We start from the raw sequence: 18,820 nt of genomic DNA, 5'->3' as shown, positions 1-18,820 counted from the left end.
CAAGCATTTGATTGGTTGTGAATTAGCAAAGTCGGCCCTGAAGCAAACTATGGAGCAGTTTTTCCTCAGAACCACTAGACGGCAGCACGTTCATCTGTTAGCTTACAAAGACAATGTACTATTTTGCCCATCGTTGACAAAAGACCTATTGACGACCAATATAAAATTCTGGAAATGGAGGCAGTGCGGCTGAATGGTCTTGAGCGCTGAAGTTGAGGCTCACCAGTTTTATCCAAAAAGAAGCAATTGCTAACATTGTTCTCTATCGTGCATCTGTAGTTCTCGTGAATCACGAGATTTTTGCACAATCATAACAGATTAGTAAATCCTAGAGCGCAAGCCCCAAAGCCTAAAACTGCAAGCAGAGTGGCGCAGTGGATGCATTCTGGCGTGGAACCCAAAGGTCGATGGACAGAAACCATCCTCTCCTAATAGCAAATACTGTGGACTATCAGCATCGCAATGTAATGTTTTCACGCAAGGAATACGTTTTGGATCCACCCTGTGTGGCTTCCTCACTTTGTCACTGAGTTAGTGATGACAGAAGCTCCTTGTCAGGTAGTGTGGCCGAGTGGTCAAAGGCGCTGGATTTAGGCTCCAGTCTCTCAGGAGGCGTGGGTTCGAATCCCACCACTGCCACTTGACAATGAAGGTAATCTCTGTTGCCGTTCTAAAGCAGGACCAGGCTTGGAAGGGCTGAAGCCAATGGTAACATTGTGTAAAGTCTAGGCAAGCATTTGATTGGTTGTGAATTAGCAAAGCCGGCCCTGAAGCAAACTATGGAACAGTTTTTCCTCAGAACCACTAGACGGCAGCACGTTCATCTGTTTGCTTACAAAGACAATGTACTATTTTGCCCATCGTTGACAAAAGACCTATTGACGACCAATATAAAATTCTGGAAATGGAGGCAGTGCGGCTGAATGGTCTTGAGCGCTGAAGCTGAGGCTCACCAGTTTTATCCAAAAAGAAGCAATTGCTAACATTGTTCTCTGTCTTGCATCTGTAGTTCCCGTGAATCACGAGATTTTTGCACAATCACAACAGATTAGTAAATCCTAGTGCGCAAGCCCCAAACCCTAAAACTGTAAGCAGAGTGGCGCAGCGGATGCATTCAGCATCGCAATGTAATGTTTTCACGCAAGGAATACGTTTTGCCGTGAATTCCAATAGCTTTACAGACATAAATGATTAATAAGTGACTGGTGGGCAAGCCCTGACCAGCAAATGGGAGAGCAGAGTGGCGCAGCGGAAGCGTGCTGGGCCCATAACCCAGAGGTCGATGGATCGAAACCATCCTCTGCTAACTGTGAGCTATTTGGAATGGTAAAGCACCATGCAGTCCCAATTTCCTGGATTTACATTCAAAGTTCTTGGAGTGAACTTGGGAATGTCCATAGGATGCTGTTCGTTCTACAGTATGCCAAATGCTTCGCTGCGATTTTCATAGTCAATATTCTAGACTATCAGCATCGCAATGTAATGTTTTCACACAAGGAATACGTTTTGCCGTGAATTCCTATATCGTTACAGACATAAATGATTAATAAGTGACTGGTGGGCAAGCCCTGACCAGCAAATGGGAGAGCAGAGTGGCGCAGCGGAAGCGTGCTGGGCCCATAACCCAGAGGTCGATGGATCGAAACCATCCTCTGCTAACTGTGAGCTATTTGGAATGGTAAAGCCCCATGCTGTCCCAATTTCCAGGATTTACATTCAAAGTTCTTGGAGTGAACTTGGGAATGTCCATAGGATGCTGTTTGTTCTACAGTATGCCAAATGCTTCGCTGCAATTTTCATAGTCAATATTCTAGACTATCAGCATCGCAATGTAATGTTTTCACACAAGGAATACGTTTTGCCGTGAATTCCTATATCGTTACAGACATAAATGATTAATAAGTGACTGGTGGGCAAGCCCTGACCAGCAAATGGGAGAGCAGAGTGGCGCAGCGGAAGCGTGCTGGGCCCATAACCCAGAGGTCGATGGATCGAAACCATCCTCTGCTAACTGTGAGCTATTTGGAATGGTAAAGCCCCATGCTGTCCCAATTTCCAGGATTTACATTCAAAGTTCTTGGAGTGAACTTGGGAATGTCCATAGGATGCTGTTCGTTCTACAGTATGCCAAATGCTTCACTGCAATTGTCATAGTCAATATTCTCGACTATCAGCATCGCAATGTAATGTTTTCACACAAGGAATACGTTTTGCCGTGACTTCCAATATCTTATCAGACATAAATGATTAATAAGTGACTGGTGGGCAAGCCCTGACCAGCAAATGGGAGAGCAGAGTGGCGCAGCGGAAGCGTGCTGGGCCCATAACCCAGAGGTCGATGGATCGAAACCATCCTCTGCTAACTGTGAGCTATTTGGAATGGTAAAGCACCATGCTGTCCCAATTTCCTGGATTTACATTCAAAGTTCTTGGAGTGAACTTGGGAATGTCCATAGGATGCTGTTTGTTCTACAGTATGCCAAATGATTCACTGTGATTTTTGCAAGCACTTTATTGTGTCAAGTCCCATCTGTGCTGGTCCAGGTTTGTCACGCACATTGTCATTTCAATGTTTTCAAGTGAACAGGGACTTAATGGCACAAGCGTCTAGGGCTGGATGTCTTTCTTCAGTGCTGTGGACACAAAATTCACATTTCAGGTACCTTATGTCGTTCAGTAATGCCTAGCAATAATATCTGTATTTTATGCTTTGAAATATCTCCATGGAGCCACCCTGTGTGGCTTCCTCACTTTGTCACTGAGTTAGTGATGACAGACGCTCCTTGTCAGGTAGTGTGGCCGAGTGGTCAAAGGCGCTGGATTAAGGCTCCAGTCTCTCAGGAGGCGTGGGTTCGAATCCCACCACTGCCACTTGACAATGAAGGTAATCTCTGTTGCCGTTCTAAAGCAGGACCAGGCTTGGAAGGGCTGAAGCCAATGGTAACATTGTGTAAAGTCTAGGCAAGCATTTGATTGGTTGTGAATTAGCAAAGTCGGCCCTGAAGCAAACTATGGAGCAGTTTTTCCTCAGAACCACTAGACGGCAGCACGTTCATCTGTTAGCTTACAAAGACAATGTACTATTTTGCCCATCGTTGACAAAAGACCTATTGACGACCAATATAAAATTCTGGAAATGGAGGCAGTGCGGCTGAATGGTCTTGAGCGCTGAAGTTGAGGCTCACCAGTTTTATCCAAAAAGAAGCAATTGCTAACATTGTTCTCTGTCTTGCATCTGTAGTTCCCGTGAATCACGAGATTTTTGCACAATCACAACAGATTAGTAAATCCTAGTGCGCAAGCCCCAAACCCTAAAACTGTAAGCAGAGTGGCGCAGCGGATGCATTCAGCATCGCAATGTAATGTTTTCACGCAAGGAATACGTTTTGCCGTGAATTCCAATATCTTTACAGACATAAATGATTAATAAGTGACTGGTGGGCAAGCCCTGACCAGCAAATGGGAGAGCAGAGTGGCGCAGCGGAAGCGTGCTGGGCCCATAACCCAGAGGTCGATGGATCGAAACCATCCTCTGCTAACTGTGAGCTATTTGGAATGGTAAAGCCCCATGCTGTCCCAATGTCCAGGATTTACATTCAAAGTTCTTGGAGTGAACTTGGGAATGTCCATAGGATGCTGTTCGTTCTACAGTATGCCAAATGCTTCACTGCAATTGTCATAGCCAATATTCTCGACTATCAGCATCGCAATGTAATGTTTTCACACAAGGAATACGTTTTGCCGTGACTTCCAATATCTTATCAGACATAAATGGTTAATAAGTGACTGGTGGGCAAGCCCTGACCAGCAAATGGGAGAGCAGAGTGGCGCAGCAGAAGCGTGCTGGGCCCATAACCCAGAGGTCGATGGATCGAAACCATCCTCTGCTAACTGTGAGCTATTTGGAATGGTAAAGCACCATGCTGTCCCAATTTCCTGGATTTACATTCAAAGTTCTTGGAGTGAACTTGGGAATGTCCATAGGATGCTGTTCGTTCTACAGTATGCCAAATGATTCACTGTGATTTTTGCAAGCACTTTATTCTGTCAAGTCCCATCTGTGCTGGTCCAGGTTTGTCACGCACATTGTCATTTCAATGTTTTCAAGTGAACAGGGACTTAATGGCACAAGCGTCTAGGGCTGGATGTCTTTCTTCAGTGCTGTGGACACAAAATTCACATTTCAGGTACCTTATGTCGTTCAGTAATGCCTAGCAATAATATCTGTATTTTATGCTTTGAAATATCTCCATGGAGCCACCCTGTGTGGCTTCCTCACTTTGTCACTGAGTTAGTGATGACAGACGCTCCTTGTCAGGTAGTGTGGCCGAGTGGTCAAAGGCGCTGGATTAAGGCTCCAGTCTCTCAGGAGGCGTGGGTTCGAATCCCACCACTGCCACTTGACAATGAAGGTAATCTCTGTTGCCGTTCTAAAGCAGGACCAGGCTTGGAAGGGCTGAAGCCAATGGTAACATTGTGTAAAGTCTAGGCAAGCATTTGATTGGTTGTGAATTAGCAAAGTCGGCCCTGAAGCAAACTATGGAGCAGTTTTTCCTCAGAACCACTAGACGGCAGCACGTTCATCTGTTAGCTTACAAAGACAATGTACTATTTTGCCCATCGTTGACAAAAGACCTATTGACGACCAATATAAAATTCTGGAAATGGAGGCAGTGCGGCTGAATGGTCTTGAGCGCTGAAGTTGAGGCTCACCAGTTTTATCCAAAAAGAAGCAATTGCTAACATTGTTCTCTATCGTGCATCTGTAGTTCTCGTGAATCACGAGATTTTTGCACAATCATAACAGATTAGTAAATCCTAGTGCGCAAGCCCCAAAGCCTAAAACTGCAAGCAGAGTGGCGCAGTGGATGCATTCTGGCGTGGAACCCAAAGGTCGATGGACAGAAACCATCCTCTCCTAATAGCAAATACTGTGGACTATCAGCATCGCAATGTAATGTTTTCACGCAAGGAATACGTTTTGGAGCCACCCTGTGTGGCTTCCTCACTTTGTCACTGAGTTAGTGATGACAGACGCTCCTTGTCAGGTAGTGTGGCCGAGTGGTCAAAGGCGCTGGATTAAGGCTCCAGTCTCTCAGGAGGCGTGGGTTCGAATCCCACCACTGCCACTTGACAATGAAGGTAATCTCTGTTGCCGTTCTAAAGCAGGACCAGGCTTGGAAGGGCTGAAGCCAATGGTAACATTGTGTAAAGTCTAGGCAAGCATTTGATTGGTTGTGAATTAGCAAAGTCGGCCCTGAAGCAAACTATGGAGCAGTTTTTCCTCAGAACCACTAGACGGCAGCACGTTCATCTGTTAGCTTACAAAGACAATGTACTATTTTGCCCATCGTTGACAAAAGACCTATTGACGACCAATATAAAATTCTGGAAATGGAGGCAGTGCGGCTGAATGGTCTTGAGCGCTGAAGTTGAGGCTCACCAGTTTTATCCAAAAAGAAGCAATTGCTAACATTGTTCTCTATCGTGCATCTGTAGTTCTCGTGAATCACGAGATTTTTGCACAATCATAACAGATTAGTAAATCCTAGAGCGCAAGCCCCAAAGCCTAAAACTGCAAGCAGAGTGGCGCAGTGGATGCATTCTGGCGTGGAACCCAAAGGTCGATGGACAGAAACCATCCTCTCCTAATAGCAAATACTGTGGACTATCAGCATCGCAATGTAATGTTTTCACGCAAGGAATACGTTTTGGATCCACCCTGTGTGGCTTCCTCACTTTGTCACTGAGTTAGTGATGACAGAAGCTCCTTGTCAGGTAGTGTGGCCGAGTGGTCAAAGGCGCTGGATTTAGGCTCCAGTCTCTCAGGAGGCGTGGGTTCGAATCCCACCACTGCCACTTGACAATGAAGGTAATCTCTGTTGCCGTTCTAAAGCAGGACCAGGCTTGGAAGGGCTGAAGCCAATGGTAACATTGTGTAAAGTCTAGGCAAGCATTTGATTGGTTGTGAATTAGCAAAGCCGGCCCTGAAGCAAACTATGGAACAGTTTTTCCTCAGAACCACTAGACGGCAGCACGTTCATCTGTTTGCTTACAAAGACAATGTACTATTTTGCCCATCGTTGACAAAAGACCTATTGACGACCAATATAAAATTCTGGAAATGGAGGCAGTGCGGCTGAATGGTCTTGAGCGCTGAAGCTGAGGCTCACCAGTTTTATCCAAAAAGAAGCAATTGCTAACATTGTTCTCTGTCTTGCATCTGTAGTTCCCGTGAATCACGAGATTTTTGCACAATCACAACAGATTAGTAAATCCTAGTGCGCAAGCCCCAAACCCTAAAACTGTAAGCAGAGTGGCGCAGCGGATGCATTCAGCATCGCAATGTAATGTTTTCACGCAAGGAATACGTTTTGCCGTGAATTCCAATAGCTTTACAGACATAAATGATTAATAAGTGACTGGTGGGCAAGCCCTGACCAGCAAATGGGAGAGCAGAGTGGCGCAGCGGAAGCGTGCTGGGCCCATAACCCAGAGGTCGATGGATCGAAACCATCCTCTGCTAACTGTGAGCTATTTGGAATGGTAAAGCACCATGCAGTCCCAATTTCCTGGATTTACATTCAAAGTTCTTGGAGTGAACTTGGGAATGTCCATAGGATGCTGTTCGTTCTACAGTATGCCAAATGCTTCGCTGCGATTTTCATAGTCAATATTCTAGACTATCAGCATCGCAATGTAATGTTTTCACACAAGGAATACGTTTTGCCGTGAATTCCTATATCGTTACAGACATAAATGATTAATAAGTGACTGGTGGGCAAGCCCTGACCAGCAAATGGGAGAGCAGAGTGGCGCAGCGGAAGCGTGCTGGGCCCATAACCCAGAGGTCGATGGATCGAAACCATCCTCTGCTAACTGTGAGCTATTTGGAATGGTAAAGCCCCATGCTGTCCCAATTTCCAGGATTTACATTCAAAGTTCTTGGAGTGAACTTGGGAATGTCCATAGGATGCTGTTTGTTCTACAGTATGCCAAATGCTTCGCTGCAATTTTCATAGTCAATATTCTAGACTATCAGCATCGCAATGTAATGTTTTCACACAAGGAATACGTTTTGCCGTGAATTCCTATATCGTTACAGACATAAATGATTAATAAGTGACTGGTGGGCAAGCCCTGACCAGCAAATGGGAGAGCAGAGTGGCGCAGCGGAAGCGTGCTGGGCCCATAACCCAGAGGACGATGAATCGAAACCATCCTCTGCTAACTGTGAGCTATTTGGAATGGTAAAGCCCCATGCTGTCCCAATTTCCAGGATTTACATTCAAAGTTCTTGGAGTGAACTTGGGAATGTCCATAGGATGCTGTTCGTTCTACAGTATGCCAAATGCTTCACTGCAATTGTCATAGTCAATATTCTCGACTATCAGCATCGCAATGTAATGTTTTCACACAAGGAATACGTTTTGCCGTGACTTCCAATATCTTATCAGACATAAATGATTAATAAGTGACTGGTGGGCAAGCCCTGACCAGCAAATGGGAGAGCAGAGTGGCGCAGCGGAAGCGTGCTGGGCCCATAACCCAGAGGTCGATGGATCGAAACCATCCTCTGCTAACTGTGAGCTATTTGGAATGGTAAAGCACCATGCTGTCCCAATTTCCTGGATTTACATTCAAAGTTCTTGGAGTGAACTTGGGAATGTCCATAGGATGCTGTTTGTTCTACAGTATGCCAAATGATTCACTGTGATTTTTGCAAGCACTTTATTGTGTCAAGTCCCATCTGTGCTGGTCCAGGTTTGTCACGCACATTGTCATTTCAATGTTTTCAAGTGAACAGGGACTTAATGGCACAAGCGTCTAGGGCTGGATGTCTTTCTTCAGTGCTGTGGACACAAAATTCACATTTCAGGTACCTTATGTCGTTCAGTAATGCCTAGCAATAATATCTGTATTTTATGCTTTGAAATATCTCCATGGAGCCACCCTGTGTGGCTTCCTCACTTTGTCACTGAGTTAGTGATGACAGACGCTCCTTGTCAGGTAGTGTGGCCGAGTGGTCAAAGGCGCTGGATTAAGGCTCCAGTCTCTCAGGAGGCGTGGGTTCGAATCCCACCACTGCCACTTGACAATGAAGGTAATCTCTGTTGCCGTTCTAAAGCAGGACCAGGCTTGGAAGGGCTGAAGCCAATGGTAACATTGTGTAAAGTCTAGGCAAGCATTTGATTGGTTGTGAATTAGCAAAGTCGGCCCTGAAGCAAACTATGGAGCAGTTTTTCCTCAGAACCACTAGACGGCAGCACGTTCATCTGTTAGCTTACAAAGACAATGTACTATTTTGCCCATCGTTGACAAAAGACCTATTGACGACCAATATAAAATTCTGGAAATGGAGGCAGTGCGGCTGAATGGTCTTGAGCGCTGAAGTTGAGGCTCACCAGTTTTATCCAAAAAGAAGCAATTGCTAACATTGTTCTCTATCGTGCATCTGTAGTTCTCGTGAATCACGAGATTTTTGCACAATCATAACAGATTAGTAAATCCTAGTGCGCAAGCCCCAAAGCCTAAAACTGCAAGCAGAGTGGCGCAGTGGATGCATTCTGGCGTGGAACCCAAAGGTCGATGGACAGAAACCATCCTCTCCTAATAGCAAATACTGTGGACTATCAGCATCGCAATGTAATGTTTTCACGCAGAGTGGCGCAGCGGAAGCGTGCTGGGCCCATAACCCAGAGGTCGATGGATCGAAACCATCCTCTGCTAACTGTGAGCTATTTGGAATGGTAAAGCACCATGCAGTCCCAATTTCCTGGATTTACATTCAAAGTTCTTGGAGTGAACTTGGGAATGTCCATAGGATGCTGTTCGTTCTACAGTATGCCAAATGCTTCGCTGCGATTTTCATAGTCAATATTCTAGACTATCAGCATCGCAATGTAATGTTTTCACACAAGGAATACGTTTTGCCGTGAATTCCTATATCGTTACAGACATAAATGATTAATAAGTGACTGGTGGGCAAGCCCTGACCAGCAAATGGGAGAGCAGAGTGGCGCAGCGGAAGCGTGCTGGGCCCATAACCCAGAGGTCGATGGATCGAAACCATCCTCTGCTAACTGTGAGCTATTTGGAATGGTAAAGCCCCATGCTGTCCCAATTTCCAGGATTTACATTCAAAGTTCTTGGAGTGAACTTGGGAATGTCCATAGGATGCTGTTCGTTCTACAGTATGCCAAATGCTTCGCTGCGATTTTCATAGTCAATATTCTAGACTATCAGCATCGCAATGTAATGTTTTCACACAAGGAATACGTTTTGCCGTGAATTCCTATATCGTTACAGACATAAATGATTAATAAGTGACTGGTGGGCAAGCCCTGACCAGCAGATGGGAGAGCAGAGTGGCGCAGCGGAAGCGTGCTGGGCCCATAACCCAGAGGTCGATGGATCGAAACCATCCTCTGCTAACTGTGAGCTATTTGGAATGGTAAAGCCCCATGCTGTCCCAATTTCCAGGATTTACATTCAAAGTTCTTGGAGTGAACTTGGGAATGTCCATAGGATGCTGTTCGTTCTACAGTATGCCAAATGCTTCGCTGCAATTTTCATAGTCAATATTCTAGACTATCAGCATCGCAATGTAATGTTTTCACACAAGGAATACGTTTTGCCGTGAATTCCTATATCGTTACAGACATAAATGATTAATAAGTGACTGGTGGGCAAGCCCTGACCAGCAAATGGGAGAGCAGAGTGGCGCAGCGGAAGCGTGCTGGGCCCATAACCCAGAGGTCGATGGATCGAAACCATCCTCTGCTAACTGTGAGCTATTTGGAATGGTAAAGCCCCATGCTGTCCCAATTTCCAGGATTTACATTCAAAGTTCTTGGAGTGAACTTGGGAATGTCCATAGGATGCTGTTCGTTCTACAGTATGCCAAATGCTTCACTGCAATTGTCATAGTCAATATTCTCGACTATCAGCATCGCAATGTAATGTCTTCACACAAGGAATACGTTTTGCCGTGACTTCCAATATCTTATCAGACATAAATGGTTAATAAGTGACTGGTGGGCAAGCCCTGACCAGCAAATGGGAGAGCAGAGTGGCGCAGCGGAAGCGTGCTGGGCCCATAACCCAGAGGTCGATGGATCGAAACCATCCTCTGCTAACTGTGAGCTATTTGGAATGGTAAAGCACCATGCTGTCCCAATTTCCTGGATTTACATTCAAAGTTCTTGGAGTGAACTTGGGAATGTCCATAGGATGCTGTTCGTTCTACAGTATGCCAAATGATTCACTGTGATTTTTGCAAGCACTTTATTGTGTCAAGTCCCATCTGTGCTGGTCCAGGTTTGTCACGCACATTGTCATTTCAATGTTTTCAAGTGAACAGGGACTTAATGGCACAAGCGTCTAGGGCTGGATGTCTTTCTTCAGTGCTGTGGACACAAAATTCACATTTCAGGTACCTTATGTCGTTCAGTAATGCCTAGCAATAATATCTGTATTTTATGCTTTGAAATATCTCCATGGAGCCACCCTGTGTGGCTTCCTCACTTTGTCACTGAGTTAGTGATGACAGACGCTCCTTGTCAGGTAGTGTGTGTCAAAGGCGCTGGATTAAGGCTCCAGTCTCTCAGGAGGCGTGGGTTCGAATCCCACCACTGCCACTTGACAATGAAGGTAATCTCTGTTGCCGTTCTAAAGCAGGACCAGGCTTGGAAGGGCTGAAGCCAATGGTAACATTGTGTAAAGTCTAGGCAAGCATTTGATTGGTTGTGAATTAGCAAAGTCGGCCCTGAAGCAAACTATGGAGCAGTTTTTCCTCAGAACCACTAGACGGCAGCACGTTCATCTGTTAGCTTACAAAGACAATGTACTATTTTGCCCATCGTTGACAAAAGACCTATTGACGACCAATATAAAATTCTGGAAATGGAGGCAGTGCGGCTGAATGGTCTTGAGCGCTGAAGTTGAGGCTCACCAGTTTTATCCAAAAAGAAGCAATTGCTAACATTGTTCTCTATCGTGCATCTGTAGTTCTCGTGAATCAAAGCCTAAAACTGCAAGCAGAGTGGCGCAATGGATGCATTCTGGCGTGGAACCCAAAGGTCGATGGACAGAAACCATCCTCTCCTAATAGCAAATACTGTGGACTATCAGCATCGCAATGTAATGTTTTCACGCAAGGAATACGTTTTGGATCCACCCTGTGTGGCTTCCTCACTTTGTCACTGAGTTAGTGATGACAGAAGCTCCTTGTCAGGTAGTGTGGCCGAGTGGTCAAAGGCGCTGGATTTAGGCTCCAGTCTCTCAGGAGGCGTGGGTTCGAATCCCACCACTGCCACTTGACAATGAAGGTAATCTCTGTTGCCGTTCTAAAGCAGGACCAGGCTTGGAAGGGCTGAAGCCAATGGTAACATTGTGTAAAGTCTAGGCAAGCATTTGATTGGTTGTGAATTAGCAAAGCCGGCCCTGAAGCAAACTATGGAACAGTTTTTCCTCAGAACCACTAGACGGCAGCACGTTCATCTGTTTGCTTACAAAGACAATGTACTATTTTGCCCATCGTTGACAAAAGACCTATTGACGACCAATATAAAATTCTGGAAATGGAGGCAGTGCGGCTGAATGGTCTTGAGCGCTGAAGCTGAGGCTCACCAGTTTTATCCAAAAAGAAGCAATTGCTAACATTGTTCTCTGTCTTGCATCTGTAGTTCCCGTGAATCACGAGATTTTTGCACAATCACAACAGATTAGTAAATCCTAGTGCGCAAGCCCCAAACCCTAAAACTGTAAGCAGAGTGGCGCAGCGGATGCATTCAGCATCGCAATGTAATGTTTTCACGCAAGGAATACGTTTTGCCGTGAATTCCAATAGCTTTACAGACATAAATGATTAATAAGTGACTGGTGGGCAAGCCCTGACCAGCAAATGGGAGAGCAGAGTGGCGCAGCGGAAGCGTGCTGGGCCCATAACCCAGAGGTCGATGGATCGAAACCATCCTCTGCTAACTGTGAGCTATTTGGAATGGTAAAGCACCATGCAGTCCCAATTTCCTGGATTTACATTCAAAGTTCTTGGAGTGAACTTGGGAATGTCCATAGGATGCTGTTCGTTCTACAGTATGCCAAATGCTTCGCTGCGATTTTCATAGTCAATATTCTAGACTATCAGCATCGCAATGTAATGTTTTCACACAAGGAATACGTTTTGCCGTGAATTCCTATATCGTTACAGACATAAATGATTAATAAGTGACTGGTGGGCAAGCCCTGACCAGCAAATGGGAGAGCAGAGTGGCGCAGCGGAAGCGTGCTGGGCCCATAACCCAGAGGTCGATGGATCGAAACCATCCTCTGCTAACTGTGAGCTATTTGGAATGGTAAAGCCCCATGCTGTCCCAATTTCCAGGATTTACATTCAAAGTTCTTGGAGTGAACTTGGGAATGTCCATAGGATGCTGTTCGTTCTACAGTATGCTTCGCTGCAATTTTCATAGTCAATATTCTCGACTATCAGCATCGCAATGTAATGTCTTCACACAAGGAATACGTTTTGCCGTGACTTCCAATATCTTATCAGACATAAATGGTTAATAAGTGACTGGTGGGCAAGCCCTAACCAGCAAATGGGAGAGCAGAGTGGCGCAGCGGAAGCGTGCTGGGCCCATAACCCAGAGGTCGATGGATCGAAACCATCCTCTGCTAACTGTGAGCTATTTGGAATGGTAAAGCACCATGCTGTCCCAATTTCCTGGATTTACATTCAAAGTTCTTGGAGTGAACTTGGGAATGTCCATAGGATGCTGTTCGTTCTACAGTATGCCAAATGATTCACTGTGATTTTTGCAAGCACTTTATTGTGTCAAGTCCCATCTGTGCTGGTCCAGGTTTGTCACGCACATTGTCATTTCAATGTTTTCAAGTGAACAGGGACTTAATGGCACAAGCGTCTAGGGCTGGATGTCTTTCTTCAGTGCTGTGGACACAAAATTCACATTTCAGGTACCTTATGTCGTTCAGTAATGCCTAGCAATAATATCTGTATTTTATGCTTTGAAATATCTCCATGGAGCCACCCTGTGTGGCTTCCTCACTTTGTCACTGAGTTAGTGATGACAGACGCTCCTTGTCAGGTAGTGTGGCCGAGTGGTCAAAGGCGCTGGATTAAGGCTCCAGTCTCTCAGGAGGCGTGGGTTCGAATCCCACCACTGCCACTTGACAATGAAGGTGATCTCTGTTGCCGTTCTAAAGCAGGACCAGGCTTGGAAGGGCTGAAGCCAATGGTAACATTGTGTAAAGTCTAGGCAAGCATTTGATTGGTTGTGAATTAGCAAAGTCGGCCCTGAAGCAAACTATGGAGCAGTTTTTCCTCAGAACCACTAGACGGCAGCACGTTCATCTGTTAGCTTACAAAGACAATGTACTATTTTGCCCATCGTTGACAAAAGACCTATTGACGACCAATATAAAATTCTGGAAATGGAGGCAGTGCGGCTGAATGGTCTTGAGCGCTGAAGTTGAGGCTCACCAGTTTTATCCAAAAAGAAGCAATTGCTAACATTGTTCTCTATCGTGCATCTGTAGTTCTCGTGAATCAAAGCCTAAAACTGCAAGCAGAGTGGCGCAATGGATGCATTCTGGCGTGGAACCCAAAGGTCGATGGACAGAAACCATCCTCTCCTAATAGCAAATACTGTGGACTATCAGCATCGCAATGTAATGTTTTCACGCAAGGAATACGTTTTGGATCCACCCTGTGTGGCTTCCTCACTTTGTCACTGAGTTAGTGATGACAGAAGCTCCTTGTCAGGTAGTGTGGCCGAGTGGTCAAAGGCGCTGGATTTAGGCTCCAGTCTCTCAGGAGGCGTGGGTTCGAATCCCACCACTGCCACTTGACAATGAAGGTAATCTCTGTTGCCGTTCTAAAGCAGGACCAGGCTTGGAAGGGCTGAAGCCAATGGTAACATTGTGTAAAGTCTAGGCAAGCATTTGATTGGTTGTGAATTAGCAAAGCCGGCCCTGAAGCAAACAATGGAACAGTTTTTCCTCAGAACCACTAGACGGCAGCACGTTCATCTGTTTGCTTACAAAGACAATGTACTATTTTGCCCATCGTTGACAAAAGACCTATTGACGACCAATATAAAATTCTGGAAATGGAGGCAGTGCGGCTGAATGGTCTTGAGCGCTGAAGCTGAGGCTCACCAGTTTTATCCAAAAAGAAGCAATTGCTAACATTGTTCTCTGTCTTGCATCTGTAGTTCCCGTGAATCACGAGATTTTTGCACAATCACAACAGATTAGTAAATCCTAGTGCGCAAGCCCCAAACCCTAAAACTGTAAGCAGAGTGGCGCAGCGGATGCATTCAGCATCGCAATGTAATGTTTTCACGCAAGGAATACGTTTTGCCGTGAATTCCAATAGCTTTACAGACATAAATGATTAATAAGTGACTGGTGGGCAAGCCCTGACCAGCAAATGGGAGAGCAGAGTGGCGCAGCGGAAGCGTGCTGGGCCCATAACCCAGAGGTCGATGGATCGAAACCATCCTCTGCTAACTGTGAGCTATTTGGAATGGTAAAGCACCATGCAGTCCCAATTTCCTGGATTTACATTCAAAGTTCTTGGAGTGAACTTGGGAATGTCCATAGGATGCTGTTCGTTCTACAGTATGCCAAATGCTTCGCTGCGATTTTCATAGTCAATATTCTAGACTATCAGCATCGCAATGTAATGTTTTCACACAAGGAATACGTTTTGCCGTGAATTCCTATATCGTTACAGACATAAATGATTAATAAGTGACTGGTGGGCAAGCCCTGACCAGCAAATGGGAGAGCAGAGTGGCGCAGCGGAAGCGTGCTGGGCCCATAACCCAGAGGTCGATGGATCGAAACCATCCTCTGCTAACTGTGAGCTATTTGGAATGGTAAAGCCCCATGCTGTCCCAATTTCCAGGATTTACATTCAAAGTTCTTGGAGTGAACTTGGGAATGTCCATAGGATGCTGTTCGTTCTACAGTATGCCAAATGCTTCACTGCAATTGTCATAGTCAATATTCTCGACTATCAGCATCGCAATGTAATGTTTTCACACAAGGAATACGTTTTGCCGTGACTTCCAATATCTTATCAGACATAAATGGTTAATAAGTGACTGGTGGGCAAGCCCTGACCAGCAAATGGGAGAGCAGAGTGGCGCAGCGGAAGCGTGCTGGGCCCATAACCCAGAGGTCGATGGATCGAAACCATCCTCTGCTAACTGTGAGCTATTTGGAATGGTAAAGCACCATGCTGTCCCAATTTCCTGGATTTACATTCAAAGTTCTTGGAGTGAACTTGGGAATGTCCATAGGATGCTGTTCGTTCTACAGTATGCCAAATGATTCACTGTGATTTTTGCAAGCACTTTATTGTGTCAAGTCCCATCTGTGCTGGTCCAGGTTTGTCACGCACATTGTCATTTCAATGTTTTCAAGTGAACAGGGACTTAATGGCACAAGCGTCTAGGGCTGGATGTCTTTCTTCAGTGCTGTGGACACAAAATTCACATTTCAGGTACCTTATGTCGTTCAGTAATGCCTAGCAATAATATCTGTATTTTATGCTTTGAAATATCTCCATGGAGCCACCCTGTGTGGCTTCCTCACTTTGTCACTGAGTTAGTGATGACAGACGCTCCTTGTCAGGTAGTGTGGCCGAGTGGTCAAAGGCGCTGGATTAAGGCTCCAGTCTCTCAGGAGGCGTGGGTTCGAATCCCACCACTGCCACTTGACAATGAAGGTAATCTCTGTTGCCGTTCTAAAGCAGGACCAGGCTTGGAAGGGCTGAAGCCAATGGTAACATTGTGTAAAGTCTAGGCAAGCATTTGATTGGTTGTGAATTAGCAAAGTTGGCCCTGAAGCAAACTATGGAGCAGTTTTTCCTCAGAACCACTAGACGGCAGCACGTTCATCTGTTAGCTTACAAAGACAATGTACTATTTTGCCCATCGTTGACAAAAGACCTATTGACGACCAATATAAAATTCTGGAAATGGAGGCAGTGCGGCTGAATGGTCTTGAGCGCTGAAGTTGAGGCTCACCAGTTTTATCCAAAAAGAAGCAATTGCTAACATTGTTCTCTATCGTGCATCTGTAGTTCTCGTGAATCAAAGCCTAAAACTGCAAGCAGAGTGGCGCAATGGATGCATTCTGGCGTGGAACCCAAAGGTCGATGGACAGAAACCATCCTCTCCTAATAGCAAATACTGTGGACTATCAGCATCGCAATGTAATGTTTTCACGCAAGGAATACGTTTTGGATCCACCCTGTGTGGCTTCCTCACTTTGTCACTGAGTTAGTGATGACAGAAGCTCCTTGTCAGGTAGTGTGGCCGAGTGGTCAAAGGCGCTGGATTTAGGCTCCAGTCTCTCAGGAGGCGTGGGTTCGAATCCCACCACTGCCACTTGACAATGAAGGTAATCTCTGTTGCCGTTCTAAAGCAGGACCAGGCTTGGAAGGGCTGAAGCCAATGGTAACATTGTGTAAAGTCTAGGCAAGCATTTGATTGGTTGTGAATTAGCAAAGCCGGCCCTGAAGCAAACTATGGAACAGTTTTTCCTCAGAACCACTAGACGGCAGCACGTTCATCTGTTTGCTTACAAAGACAATGTACTATTTTGCCCATCGTTGACAAAAGACCTATTGACGACCAATATAAAATTCTGGAAATGGAGGCAGTGCGGCTGAATGGTCTTGAGCGCTGAAGCTGAGGCTCACCAGTTTTATCCAAAAAGAAGCAATTGCTAACATTGTTCTCTGTCTTGCATCTGTAGTTCCCGTGAATCACGAGATTTTTGCACAATCACAACAGATTAGTAAATCCTAGTGCGCAAGCCCCAAACCCTAAAACTGTAAGCAGAGTGGCGCAGCGGATGCATTCAGCATCGCAATGTAATGTTTTCACGCAAGGAATACGTTTTGCCGTGAATTCCAATAGCTTTACAGACATAAATGATTAATAAGTGACTGGTGGGCAAGCCCTGACCAGCAAATGGGAGAGCAGAGTGGCGCAGCGGAAGCGTGCTGGGCCCATAACCCAGAGGTCGATGGATCGAAACCATCCTCTGCTAACTGTGAGCTATTTGGAATGGTAAAGCACCATGCAGTCCCAATTTCCTGGATTTACATTCAAAGTTCTTGGAGTGAACTTGGGAATGTCCATAGGATGCTGTTCGTTCTACAGTATGCCAAATGCTTCGCTGCGATTTTCATAGTCAATATTCTAGACTATCAGCATCGCAATGTAATGTTTTCACACAAGGAATACGTTTTGCCGTGAATTCCTATATCGTTACAGACATAAATGATTAATAAGTGACTGGTGGGCAAGCCCTGACCAGCAAATGGGAGAGCAGAGTGGCGCAGCGGAAGCGTGCTGGGCCCATAACCCAGAGGTCGATGGATCGAAACCATCCTCTGCTAACTGTGAGCTATTTGTAATGGTAAAGCCCCATGCTGTCCCAATTTCCAGGATTTACATTCAAAGTTCTTGGAGTGAACTTGGGAATGTCCATAGGATGCTGTTCGTTCTACAGTATGCTTCGCTGCAATTTTCATAGTCAATATTCTAGACTATCAGCATCGCAATGTAATGTTTTCACACAAGGAATACGTTTTGCCGTGAATTCCTATATCGTTACAGACATAAATGATTAATAAGTGACTGGTGGGCAAGCCCTGACCAGCAAATGGGAGAGCAGAGTGGCGCAGCGGAAGCGTGCTGGGCCCATAACCCAGAGGTCGATGGATCGAAACCATCCTCTGCTAACTGTGAGCTATTTGGAATGGTAAAGCCCCATGCTGTCCCAATTTCCAGGATTTACATTCAAAGTTCTTGGAGTGAACTTGGGAATGTCCATAGGATGCTGTTCGTTCTACAGTATGCCAAATGATTCACTGTGATTTTTGCAAGCACTTTATTGTGTCAAGTCCCATCTGTGCTGGTCCAGGTTTGTCACGCACATTGTCATTTCAATGTTTTCAAGTGAACAGGGACTTAATGGCACAAGCGTCTAGGGCTGGATGTCTTTCTTCAGTGCTGTGGACACAAAATTCACATTTCAGGTACCTTATGTCGTTCAGTAATGCCTAGCAATAATATCTGTATTTTATGCTTTGAAATATCTCCATGGAGCCACCCTGTGTGGCTTCCTCACTTTGTCACTGAGTTAGTGATGACAGACGCTCCTTGTCAGGTAGTGTGGCCGAGTGGTCAAAGGCGCTGGATTAAGGCTCCAGTCTCTCAGGAGGCGTGGGTTCGAATCCCACCACTGCCACTTGAAAATGAAGGCAACCTCTGTTGCTCTTCTAAAGCAGGACCAGGCTTGGAAGGGCTGAAGCCTATGGTAACATTGTGTAAAGTATAGGCAAGCATTTGATTGGTTGTGAATTAGCAAAGCCGGCCCTGAAGCAAACTATGGAACAGTTTTTCCTCAGAACCACTAGACGGCAGCACGTTCATCTGTTTGCTTACAAAGACAATGTACTATTTTGCCCATCGTTGACAAAAGACCTATTGACGACCAATATAAAATTCTGGAAATGGAGGCAGTGCGGCTGAATGGTCTTGAGCGCTGAAGCTGAGGCTCACCAGTTTTATCCAAAAAGAAGCAATTGCTAACATTGTTCTCTGTCTTGCATCTGTAGTTCCCGTGAATCACGAGATTTTTGCACAATCACAACAGATTAGTAAATCCTAGTGCGCAAGCCCCAAACCCTAAAACTGTAAGCAGAGTGGCGCAGCGGATGCATTCAGCATCGCAATGTAATGTTTTCACGCAAGGAATACGTTTTGCCGTG

The 18,820-nt window shown here is 45.5% G+C and overlaps 15 non-coding genes across 15 annotated transcripts; all 15 read left to right on the top strand.

Annotated features, from left to right (window-relative positions):
* The first annotated feature begins 557 nt into the window (after window positions 1-557).
* On the top strand, window positions 558-639 carry trnal-uag (transfer RNA leucine (anticodon UAG)). Its single transcript has one exon. It is a non-coding gene; the product is annotated as a tRNA-Leu (tRNA).
* Window positions 640-2,789: 2,150 nt separating this feature from the next.
* On the top strand, window positions 2,790-2,871 carry trnal-aag (transfer RNA leucine (anticodon AAG)). Its single transcript has one exon. It is a non-coding gene; the product is annotated as a tRNA-Leu (tRNA).
* Window positions 2,872-4,317: 1,446 nt separating this feature from the next.
* Window positions 4,318-4,399, top strand: trnal-aag (transfer RNA leucine (anticodon AAG)). Its single transcript has one exon. It is a non-coding gene; the product is annotated as a tRNA-Leu (tRNA).
* Window positions 4,400-5,047: 648 nt separating this feature from the next.
* On the top strand, window positions 5,048-5,129 carry trnal-aag (transfer RNA leucine (anticodon AAG)). The gene has a single exon. It is a non-coding gene; the product is annotated as a tRNA-Leu (tRNA).
* A 648-nt stretch (window positions 5,130-5,777) lies between these two features.
* trnal-uag (transfer RNA leucine (anticodon UAG)) lies at window positions 5,778-5,859 on the top strand. Its single transcript has one exon. It is a non-coding gene; the product is annotated as a tRNA-Leu (tRNA).
* Window positions 5,860-8,009: 2,150 nt separating this feature from the next.
* On the top strand, window positions 8,010-8,091 carry trnal-aag (transfer RNA leucine (anticodon AAG)). The gene has a single exon. It is a non-coding gene; the product is annotated as a tRNA-Leu (tRNA).
* A 3,144-nt stretch (window positions 8,092-11,235) lies between these two features.
* On the top strand, window positions 11,236-11,317 carry trnal-uag (transfer RNA leucine (anticodon UAG)). Its single transcript has one exon. It is a non-coding gene; the product is annotated as a tRNA-Leu (tRNA).
* Window positions 11,318-13,108: 1,791 nt separating this feature from the next.
* Window positions 13,109-13,190, top strand: trnal-aag (transfer RNA leucine (anticodon AAG)). Its single transcript has one exon. It is a non-coding gene; the product is annotated as a tRNA-Leu (tRNA).
* Window positions 13,191-13,785: 595 nt separating this feature from the next.
* Window positions 13,786-13,867, top strand: trnal-uag (transfer RNA leucine (anticodon UAG)). The gene has a single exon. It is a non-coding gene; the product is annotated as a tRNA-Leu (tRNA).
* Window positions 13,868-15,665: 1,798 nt separating this feature from the next.
* trnal-aag (transfer RNA leucine (anticodon AAG)) lies at window positions 15,666-15,747 on the top strand. Its single transcript has one exon. It is a non-coding gene; the product is annotated as a tRNA-Leu (tRNA).
* Window positions 15,748-16,342: 595 nt separating this feature from the next.
* Window positions 16,343-16,424, top strand: trnal-uag (transfer RNA leucine (anticodon UAG)). The gene has a single exon. It is a non-coding gene; the product is annotated as a tRNA-Leu (tRNA).
* A 595-nt stretch (window positions 16,425-17,019) lies between these two features.
* On the top strand, window positions 17,020-17,091 carry trnam-cau (transfer RNA methionine (anticodon CAU)). The gene has a single exon. It is a non-coding gene; the product is annotated as a tRNA-Met (tRNA).
* A 280-nt stretch (window positions 17,092-17,371) lies between these two features.
* Window positions 17,372-17,443, top strand: trnam-cau (transfer RNA methionine (anticodon CAU)). Its single transcript has one exon. It is a non-coding gene; the product is annotated as a tRNA-Met (tRNA).
* Window positions 17,444-17,716: 273 nt separating this feature from the next.
* On the top strand, window positions 17,717-17,788 carry trnam-cau (transfer RNA methionine (anticodon CAU)). The gene has a single exon. It is a non-coding gene; the product is annotated as a tRNA-Met (tRNA).
* A 427-nt stretch (window positions 17,789-18,215) lies between these two features.
* Window positions 18,216-18,297, top strand: trnal-aag (transfer RNA leucine (anticodon AAG)). The gene has a single exon. It is a non-coding gene; the product is annotated as a tRNA-Leu (tRNA).
* The last annotated feature ends 523 nt before the right edge of the window (window positions 18,298-18,820 follow it).

This window comes from Pempheris klunzingeri, chromosome 9 (assembly GCF_042242105.1).
Source record: "Pempheris klunzingeri isolate RE-2024b chromosome 9, fPemKlu1.hap1, whole genome shotgun sequence".
NCBI lineage: Eukaryota > Metazoa > Chordata > Actinopteri > Acropomatiformes > Pempheridae > Pempheris > Pempheris klunzingeri.
Note: the sequence above shows the minus strand (reverse complement) of the source record. Positions and strands in the feature narration are given on the sequence as shown.